The sequence below is a fragment of the Alnus glutinosa genome, chromosome 6, assembly GCF_958979055.1.
Source record: "Alnus glutinosa chromosome 6, dhAlnGlut1.1, whole genome shotgun sequence".
Classification (NCBI taxonomy): Eukaryota; Viridiplantae; Streptophyta; class Magnoliopsida; order Fagales; family Betulaceae; genus Alnus; species Alnus glutinosa.
The window spans coordinates 16,895,555-16,905,661 of record NC_084891.1 but is presented as its reverse complement, the minus strand read 5'-3'; the positions used below and the strand labels follow the sequence as shown (position 1 = coordinate 16,905,661).

Here is a 10,107-nt window from a genome sequence, read left to right as displayed (position 1 = left end):
TGAAATCGTCTGGTGCACTCTTCGTATCTAGCTTCTCCTGGTTGAACCTCCATAAATAATCTTTTAAAGACTCGTTTGGTCCCTAACGCACGGAGAATAGATATCCTTGGGGTTTCCTCTTGGTTCTACCAGACATAAACTGTGCCAAGAACTTCTTCTCGAGGGTGTCCAAACTGTCAATCGACTTTGGGAGAAGTTTCCTAAGCCAGTATTGGGCTTTTCCTAACAAGGTGAGGGGAAAGGCCCGGCACGCTACTGCGTCGGGTGTCTTATGCAACGACATGTGAGATCGAAAATTATCCAAGTGCTCAATCAGGTCTTCACAACCTAAAAAAACAGCGATGTCGGGTACTTTAAACCTTCCAGGTAAGTCGAAGTTGGACACTTCGTCGGTAAATATAGACTCCCTATTCTGGAAGAGGTTGTCCACAAGAGACTCCTTGCCATCGCGTTTCTGGTCCATGGTTTTTGACAGTGCATCATACTTTGCACCTAAGTCTAGGACCATCTGTTGTAGCTTCCTCTCTGCCTCTGTTGGTAGGGGTAGATGCTGGTTCTCAGGCAGAACGTTGTTCTCGATCCGTGGCTCAGCTCGTTCTTCTGATCCTTCCGGGTGATCTCTAGGAGCCGCTCAACCATCTCTGTTCTGGCTATTCCCTCCTCCTTCCAAATGTTGCAATGGTGTAGGCATTCGAGCAACTTGCAGCAATGCATTTTGAGCCAATAAATCTTCCATGTTCTTCTATGCTTGAGCTAATTGTTGGTTTAGATTGGCTATTCTGGCCTCAGGGCCAATGGACTCTGCTTCTTCATGGGTGTTGTTCTAACCCGGATTAGTACGTCGTGTAGTCACCATTACGGATTTTATTTTTAGAGAACAATGTTGCTTCCCACAGACGGCGCCAAACTGTTGGTACAATTTATGGTATGGTGAGGTGTCGACCTGTGATTCGTCCTTTGTCTTCCAAGGATTAAATTCCTCAAACCTGCAAAAGCAATAAACAACTAGTCGGGGGTGCCGACTACTCCACTCCGATGCCTAAGTCAGTTCAAACTCGTGACTTTCTAGTGTGAATCAAAAATCTCAGAGCTTAGAGAATATATGTGTAAATACCTGGTATAGCAGTCGTATTTATTGGCTCATTATTGAAGTAGAGTTGAATTAGGAGTTTGTGTCTTGGATCGCGTAGGTTTTATCCTTATCTCCTTAGAGTTTGAATTGGGTGCAATTTGGATAGTATTATACCTCTTTAGATGAATTCCACTTTTATAGGTATCTTATCCCATTAAAGTCAGGATAAGAGTCAATCCCGAAGATCTTGGAGTCTTATGGTAAATTATGTAGAATCATAGATTGGAATCTATGCCTACGGCTCTTGGAAATAGAGTCCCAGTAATTCTAAAATACTTACTTGTTGAATTTGGGAAGATACCTCCGAGGTGATTGTATTGTACCTAGACCAATTCTCCAAGGTGGAAATATTCGAGACGTGTTTGCTCCATCCAGATTAGGAGATTTCGGAATATTCCGCGTCTTGTGGAGTCTTTATGTCCGAGGTGATCAATCTAAAAAAATATGTCATAATCCAAGATCCTCAAGCACCGAGTCGATTTCTTTGTATAAGGTTGTGACAAACATCTGAGGTGTTTTGATTGAGGTGACCAAGCCAGGTCAGACTAGGTCGGTCCTATGGGTTGAACCTCCGACTTGACATGAAGCCACGTGTCTTCAGAGCTGATTATTTCCCCAACAATTACCCCCTACGTGGCAACACATCTAGACTCTCGGTCAAGACGTTCGGATGCTGTCCTGGTTTGGGAAGAATTGCGCTATTCTAGAAAGGCAGTCACAGAAGACTGTCCGAACGCAGCTAAGTGACCGTCTGGACATTACTCGCCAGAGTCCGATTGAACAGTATTAGGTTTTCTGTAAGCCTATAAATAGGTGGCTCTAGGCTTTTAACTTGTAAGAATTCAGTATAGAATTCCATAGTTCTTAGAGAGGGTGTTTAAGAAGAATTGAAGATCCGCTAGCTCTCTAGCCATTGCTGGCGTGTGCTCTTTGTTTCGTGTGAAGTCTATCTTAGGGGTCGGACCTAAAGTAAAGGATTCCATTGAAGACCCCTTCAAGTAGGAGGCTTGGTTGGGAAGCGCTCACGATGGGCTTCGTGTCAGAGTTAAAGGTATGACGACTGCATTAGGGGTATGTGAGTACGAGTATCTTGTAACTAGCTTTGTCTTCGGTAGAGTGGATATCCTGGGTTTGGCTGCCCCGGAGTTGTTTTTCTCTTTACAGAGTTTCCACTTCGTCAACAAATATCTTGTCTCTTTTATTTTCCGCATTTAAGATATTTTGTTGCACACGAACACACACTTGGTAATTTAGAAGTCATATTTTATTTTCAATTAGTATTATAGCTTGGTACACTCTGTTTAAGATTTATTTCTTGAGTGTAATCTTTTTTATTTCTATTTTTTTATAATGTCTCAATCTCTTCATTGCATTCCTGCCTTTGATGGTACGAATTATGGGCATTAGAAAGCTCGTATGTGCTTCTTTTTAAAATCTATTGATGTTTGGAAAATTGTAGAAACTGGTTGGTTTAAACCAGAGGCTACAACTGCCGAACTATCCGTTGCTCAAAATAGTGCACGACTTTCCAATGATAAAGCCCTCCATGCTCTATGTCAAGTGCTTTCTCCATCTGAATTCGCAAGAATTTCAAATTGTGAATCCGTTAAAGAAGCATGAAAAATATTAGAAACAACATATGAGGGCACCAAACTTGTTAAATTTGCCAAGCTCTAGATGTTAATTTCTAAATTTGAAGAAATTAAGATGTTAGAGAATGAGACAGTCGATGAGTTTTATACCAGGATCAACGACTTGAGAAACTCGATGGTGAGTCTTGGGAAAAGGGTCTCTGATGTAAAACTCTTCAAAAAGATTCTAAGGTCTTTGCCATTACGTTTTAGGATCAAAGTGACTTCCATTAAAGAAAGCAAGGACTTAGATTCTATGAAGATTGAAGAGTTGGTGGGATCTCTTCAAACTTATGAATATTCCCTACTCCCAGTCAAGAAAGCAAAGGGGATGGCTTTCAAAACGAGTAAAACCAGAGTCTCCTTTGATGAAGACTCAGACAATGAAAAAGAAGAAGAAGAAGATGAATTGGCCATGATCGCCAACAGGATCAGTAAATTGATGAAGACTTATAAATTCATCGAAGGATTGATGGAAACTCCTATGGAAGCCGAGCCAGAAAAAGAAGAGAAGAAGGATCCTAGAGGTCATAGATCTTGTGAGTGCTCCGGCTTTGGGCACATGAGAACTGAATGTGCAAATCTTAAGCAGGCTAAGGGGAAGGCCTATGGTGCAACTCTCAGTGATAAGTCTGAGAAAGAAGAAGAATCACCTGATAATTTTTCTATCCTTTGTGGCTCCACATGAAGACCAGAACGATCTTCACTACTCTGAGCATAGTGACGAAAAACTAAAAGAGGAATATTTTGTCTTGTATGTGGAACTCATGAAGCTAAGAGACTCCAATCAGAAGAAGGTGATGAAACTGAACACTATGAAGACAGAAAGAGACACATTACTTCAGAAGATCACGGACTTGGAAGATAAACTGATGGATGCACAGTTACAATTGGAAAAGTTCTTAGACAACAAGCTAGCTCAGATGCTGACAGGTCAGAAGTGCTCATTTGACAAAACTGGTCTCAGGTATGTAGCCACTGATTCCTCCAACGTTGCTTCTACTTTCAGAATTGTGTTTTTGAAGCCCTCAAGGTCAAAGCCTTATAATGACAAAGGTAAGGCTATTATAGTATCTTGTGAGAATGATAATACTACACCTGCGAAATCTGAGCATTCTATAGAGAGAAGCCTACCTGCATGTTATCATTGTGGGATGATGGGACATATTAGACCAAATTGTGGTCAATTGAAATTCCCAAGAACTTAGAAAAAGAAGAATGCTCCTAAGAAGGAAAAAGATGAAGAAAATTCCAAGACAAAATATTTTCCTCCACATAGGAGACAACCCACTCAAAAGTTTGTCCCTATTTGTCATCACTGTGGGTCGAGCGGTCACATCTGACCAAAGTGCCCACACATACTTGTTCAGAGGTCTAAAGTGAAGGAGTTGCCAAAGAAAGATTATGCTAGCACCAGACATCCTAGGAAGCATCAGGCTCAGAGGAAACTATCAAGGTATGCTCCACCAGTGCAAAAAACTCCCTTATGTCACCAATGTGGAGTTAATAGTCATGTCAGACCCAGGGGTCCTCAGCCTCAGAAGGACTCACCTAGAAAGTCTGGTCCTCATGCAAGATTTCCTGCTCCAAGGCATCAGTGACAACAACAGAGGTTTGATCTTGTAAAACAGGCCTGGTTGCCAAAGAAGAACAAATCTTAGCATCATGAGGAAAGGCCGCAGACGCCTAAAAAGAATCCATCCTGTGAAGAATTGCCCATTAGTGGCAACTTTATACGGAGCTTGATCAGATATATGAAACTGCAACCGAAGGATGGTGGACAGGATAGGCACTCTCACTTCCCAAGGGGGAGCGAACCCACTTAGTAGGTGAGGTCACACATGCCTAGGATTGTGGTTCCTAAATCCTAGTGCAAGTCAGGTACACTTGCATTGTATCTTTTATATTTTCATATCCTGTGCATGATTTGCATATTTGTTATGGAACCATTTTGCACGTCGGGCGACTACTTTTCTGTCTTAATATAGGTAAAACAAAAAAAAAAACAAAACAAAAACAAAGGGGTAAGGTGTAAAGTTTTTCTTCTTAGTCTTTCAGTTATCTCATGAATATTTATTTGCTATCTCAGTTATTTATGCTTTGATAGAATATGCCTACATATTATTGAGATTCTAAGTCTAATTTGTGCTAAGTTTTCCTACTGCATTTGTATTAGATAGTTGCTTTCCTCATGCAATGAAAATGTGCACTATCCGAGGCTCCCCTAAGGTACATTTTTTTATCTCTGATTTTCTGCTTCTGAAAATTCTTCTAAGAGAGATTTTTTTTTGCTAAGATGGTCAAATTGACCAACTCACTAGTTGAACCTAAACCCAAGAAATTCTGGCTTTCTCTCTAGGTTACAGCACCAAAAAGATACAAGCAGTTATACTTTTGAGCTTATTGTTATATGAATAAATTCACTGCTTCTGTGCTGACTCAGTGTAACACCCCGTATTTTAAGATATTGTATTAAATATCTTAAAATATGATTTATGACCTAACAATAAAGTAAAAGAATAAATATGAATATTTATGAAAATAAATATTCATTTATTAAGAAGCGTTTATAGTTTTAGTTTAATAAAAGTTCAAACGGACCTTAAACTTTAGAATAATAAAAATATAGTCAAACAAACTCCGTTTTGATCAATTCAAAAGCCAAAACACTCATCTCAAAGTCCTCTAGCTACCCTCCAAATTTCATAATTTTTGGACTTTGTTAAGGGTACGAAAACACCCGTGAAACATACTACCCTTAAATAGGACGAAAATTTAAACATAACATTTGTGAGCCCATTTCTATTTCTTAAAAACCCAGCCCAACCCATGTGAGTCTCAGCCCGCACGTTCACAACCCAGCTCACACATTTTGAAGACCCAGCAGCCTACACATGGTGAAGAAATGTACGCCCAGACCCTCTACAGCGCCGTCTTCATGCGTGATGCCCACCTTCGTTCACTCATGAACCAAGCATCGAACACCTGGCCAATTTTTACACAAAATATCTTCATCCCCTTGCTGCCCAAGTTTGATTCACAGTACTTGGATCAATTTTGATCCAGATGATCATAGCCGTTCAAATCTATATAAAAGAGAGGCAAACCCCCCTTCAATCACACCTCTCTTCTTCTTCTTTCCCTATTGCTTTTCTGTAGATTTCCTTCTTCTTCTTCTCGCTGGTTCTCTCTATTTGTTCTGAACCGAAGAAGAGCAGAAGCTCCCTTCTCTTCTCTCTCTATTTCTCTTGTCCAGAACAACAAAGGAATAGGATCCTCTCACCGTGGGTAGGTTTCTATTCCTTTAAATTCTCTCTGCATCTCTCGAATCTCTGCAGAAATTCTTTGCAAACTTAGTTCATCTCTCCCTCTTCTTTCTCTGTTTTCTCTCAAAAGTTCACTCTCCTTTTCTCAGTTTGGTTACAAGAAACAGAGAAGAAGCTTCTTCTTCTCTCTCTTGGGTGTAGTAGAAAAAGAAGAGGAAGAAACCAGGTAAGGGAAAGGATCCTCTCAAAGTCTCTCTCTCTCCGCACTCTGTTCAGTGGCAAATTGGTATCTGTTTTTGTTTTTGAGAATTGTTTTCAAGAACAAAAACAAAAAATAGTTTTCTGTTGTTTTTTTGTTAAAAAAGTGTTTGGCAAATTGTTTTTGAAAACAAAAATAATATCTAAGGCGTTTGGACAATTGTTTTCAAAACAGTTTTCACTTAAGAAGAAAATGGAAAACTATTTGGCGTTTCTATATATTTTTTGTTTTCAATTTTTTGTTTTTTCCATTTATTGAGTGATTTCCAAATAGAATTTTGTCAAATTTTTTTCATTAGATTTGTCTTCTTTTTATAGGAGTAATGCTACGAACCATTTTTTTTTGTCTTCCTTTTATCCTCTTAAAGTTGATATTGCTTTCAAAATTACTATTGGCTTTGGGATGGATCACTATTAAATTTTGACAATTAAAAATAATAATAATAATAATAATTTTTAGTATTACTCCAACATACATTAGTACACAAATTGAGATAGTAGTAATTAATAAATTGAATTAGATTTTGGCAGAATGAATTTTCTATTGCATTCTACCATTCTTATTTAGTATAAATAGATAATTACAGAATATGTGATAAGTGTTAACAATACAATCGAGAAAGCTTTGATATATACAGTTACTGTAATTGTAAAAATAAAAGAGTAATGATTGAATACCACCCAAAGATACAACTTTTCACCTTCCCTATGTGGCAAGGTAGTCCCCCACTACTTTTTGAATTTTTTTATTTTTTAAAAATAAATTAAGGTAGGGGACCACCTTGCCACATAGGCAAGGTAGTGAAAAGTTGTATCTTTAGGTGGTATTCAATCATTACTCAAAATAAAATGTCATCTTATGCTATCTTCCTTTTTATCTCTATCTTCAGTGCTTGTGTTGATAAGTCTTGAAGAGTTTGAATTAATGTGATGACTTACACAAGCCGAATGTGTAGTTGTTGTGGAAAATTCTTCTGCATAATATTATGAAATTGGCGCCTCTGCTACAATATTTGAACCAAGCTGATGTGGTACAAATGTTGCTGATGAAGATATCTCAGATGGTTTTGCTGACGTGGTTGCTAACTATGCTTCCTCCTTAACATATGTCATAGACAGTCATTCCACCCATCAACTAAAATCTTTCTCTAAGTGGATATGAATAAAAAGACTTATTCATTAAAAAAGAAAGAAAAGGATATGTTGCTATACCAAAATGACACATAAATGCATGAACATGCACATACCCCCCATCTTGTGCCAGAGGTAGTGGTCTACCACTTGTAAGATCAATCTGAGCTTGGGCACTTCTCATGTCAATTTCCTCGCCAACACCACCAATGAGGTCCACAAGTATTCACCTAAAAAAGAAAATGAGGTCCACAAGAGCATCTTGAACAAGCCTGCCTTCTAATGTCTCAAAAGAACCATGCAATTTGGCATATGCCTTCTCCAATATAGAGAGCCAGATATATATATCTCATGGCAAGACCCACTCACCCTAGAAAGAGAACAAGAAAACCACAATATGCAATCATATAAATGCTTATCATATCAAGTAAACTAATTCTGATGCTTCAGTACCTCGTAAGACAGTATATACATTGAATCCATGTATAGAAACAGTACACACTAAACTTCCTACTCCTCAAGTGTCACAATACAATCAACTACAACTTAAAACAATTAACCAAGTAAATAGCCCATCAATTAACATACAAGTTGATTTAACTAGTCTAAACTGCATCATAAGAATAATGTAGATAATACCAATACTAAAGATAGAAATAATAATAGTAATGACAATAACCACGATCCTAAAAAAAAATGTAATAGTTATAGTATCAGGCTAATCCAACTCTAAGCCCTTTGAACAAGAAAACCAACTGTGTATGTCACATTATTTACACATTCATGACCAATAGGTTCCATCAACACTCCTATATTTATTGTCGTTGAATTCCTTCTAGGAGCAATCCCTTGGACCAAAGACATCTTCATCACTAAAACTCCTTTGGATGACTGGAGTGGTCGGACGGGAAGCACAAAAATTAGAAGCATGGGTCTAAAGCTACAACACCATACAACAGTATTTTTTTTTGGATGACTGAATTCTTTATATATAAAACCAAACCAAGCTACAAACACACCAGTATAACCGGTTAAAACTACCCAAAGGGTAAAGAAAAGCTACAAATAGTCCCCTCAAAGCCCATACAACCAAGAACAAACTGCAGGATACAACCAATAAAATCTGCAGCAACAAACAAAATATACTTTCTAGTAAACTAGCACAAAACCACCAAACAAAAAGCCTAACAAGACTTCAAAATTCAAACAATACAAGAGACTATTCTATCGACATAAATTAAACTACATTTTGCAGATTCCACAATTGGACTAAATGCAGATTCTTGGCATACAACAATTACTAACAACTAAAGCCCAAGGATAGTGCTGCCATGAGTTAGAAAGAGGGAAGGCTTGTTCAATTCTTTTATACGTACAACCAAATCAACAAACTCACCATACCCAACAACAAATAACAACTAAAGGAAACCCAAAACCTTTCTAACACCCAAATGGTAAGTTCAAAGCAAACAGAAAACCAACCCCTCAATCAGCCTCTATCCTCCCCCCCCCCCCAACCACCAAAATCAAAACCCACGTTCAATTAATCACCCACACCCACTGATTCCCTCTACTCTTTCCATGCAAATAACACTCACTTGTGATCAAATTGGTGTAAAAAGAGAGACCCGTTTGCATAAACCATGTCCCCTGTAGACCCATTTGCTCAAAATCAAAGCCGAGGACCGAAAAGCCGCAAGAACCCAGTTGGATTCTTCGGCTTTGTTGCCCAATTGGGCGTTCAACGACGCCGATTCGGGTCACGACTAGAAGGTTTCGCATAGTTTAGGGAGCAAAGAAAAGGGTTGGAGAAATGGGGTTTTTTTGGTCTCGAAAGAACCAGAAAATCGGCGTGAGATTGCGTTTATGTAGATCAAGACGAGCATAGGCGGCATGATTCACAGCACCAATATCATAAAAGCAGATTATGTAGGTCACGAAAATGAAGATGGAAAAGACAAACGAACGTACCTTGTTGTGGGTGATTTGAGCTGAGAGAGAATTCTGTCAGCTCCATCCCAGGGCACCGGCGATGCTGTAATGGTGGACGCGTGGTATGCAGTGATGGAGGTGGAGGTGAAGATGGGGTAGTATGCGTGCAAATGAAGAGTAATGGCGAAAGGAAGAAGTGAGCTCCTCCCTATTTTGGAAAATGAATGTTGAGGAAGAAGCGAAAGGAAAAAAAAGAAGAAGAAAGGCACCAGGAATCAAACGCCCAACCTGATGCATTATAGGAATACTGTGCACTTAAAATGAAACCGATTTCACTTGTTTTCTCCGTATGTTTTGATGACCGTAGATAAAAACATGAAATCTGTTTTTGAAAACAGGTTCAAGTTGTTCTTTGATTTCGTGTTTTAGCTGTTTTCATTTTCATCCATTTCGTGTTTGAAAACAGCTAGCCAAACGCACTTCTACGGTGACAAAACTGGTTTTGCTTGTTTTGGAAACAGAAACTTGTTTCCAAAACAAGCAACCAAACAGGCTCCAAGTATTGTGTACATGTGTGATGGGTGAAAAGATAAGAAAGAAGTCAAAAAGCATGCAAAATGATAAGATAAGAAAGAAGGGATAAAAAAAGAGATTTAAAAAGAAATAGGACTCAAGGACCTCTCACTTTCTCTGTGTGTGTTTTACAAAATATCCGAAGGATGTTTAAGGTAAGTTCTAAATAAACTTTGTTTTAATG

The 10,107-nt window shown here is 38.6% G+C and overlaps 1 long non-coding RNA gene across 1 annotated transcript; it reads right to left on the bottom strand.

Moving 5' to 3' along the window:
* Window positions 1–7,069: 7,069 nt before the first annotated feature.
* LOC133870160 (uncharacterized) lies at window positions 7,070–9,594 on the bottom strand. Its single transcript, XR_009900648.1, has 3 exons — window positions 9,390–9,594; window positions 7,535–7,788; window positions 7,070–7,385 (listed from the first exon to the last, which is right to left on the bottom strand). It is a non-coding gene; the product is annotated as an uncharacterized LOC133870160 (long non-coding RNA).
* Window positions 9,595–10,107: the final 513 nt, after the last annotated feature.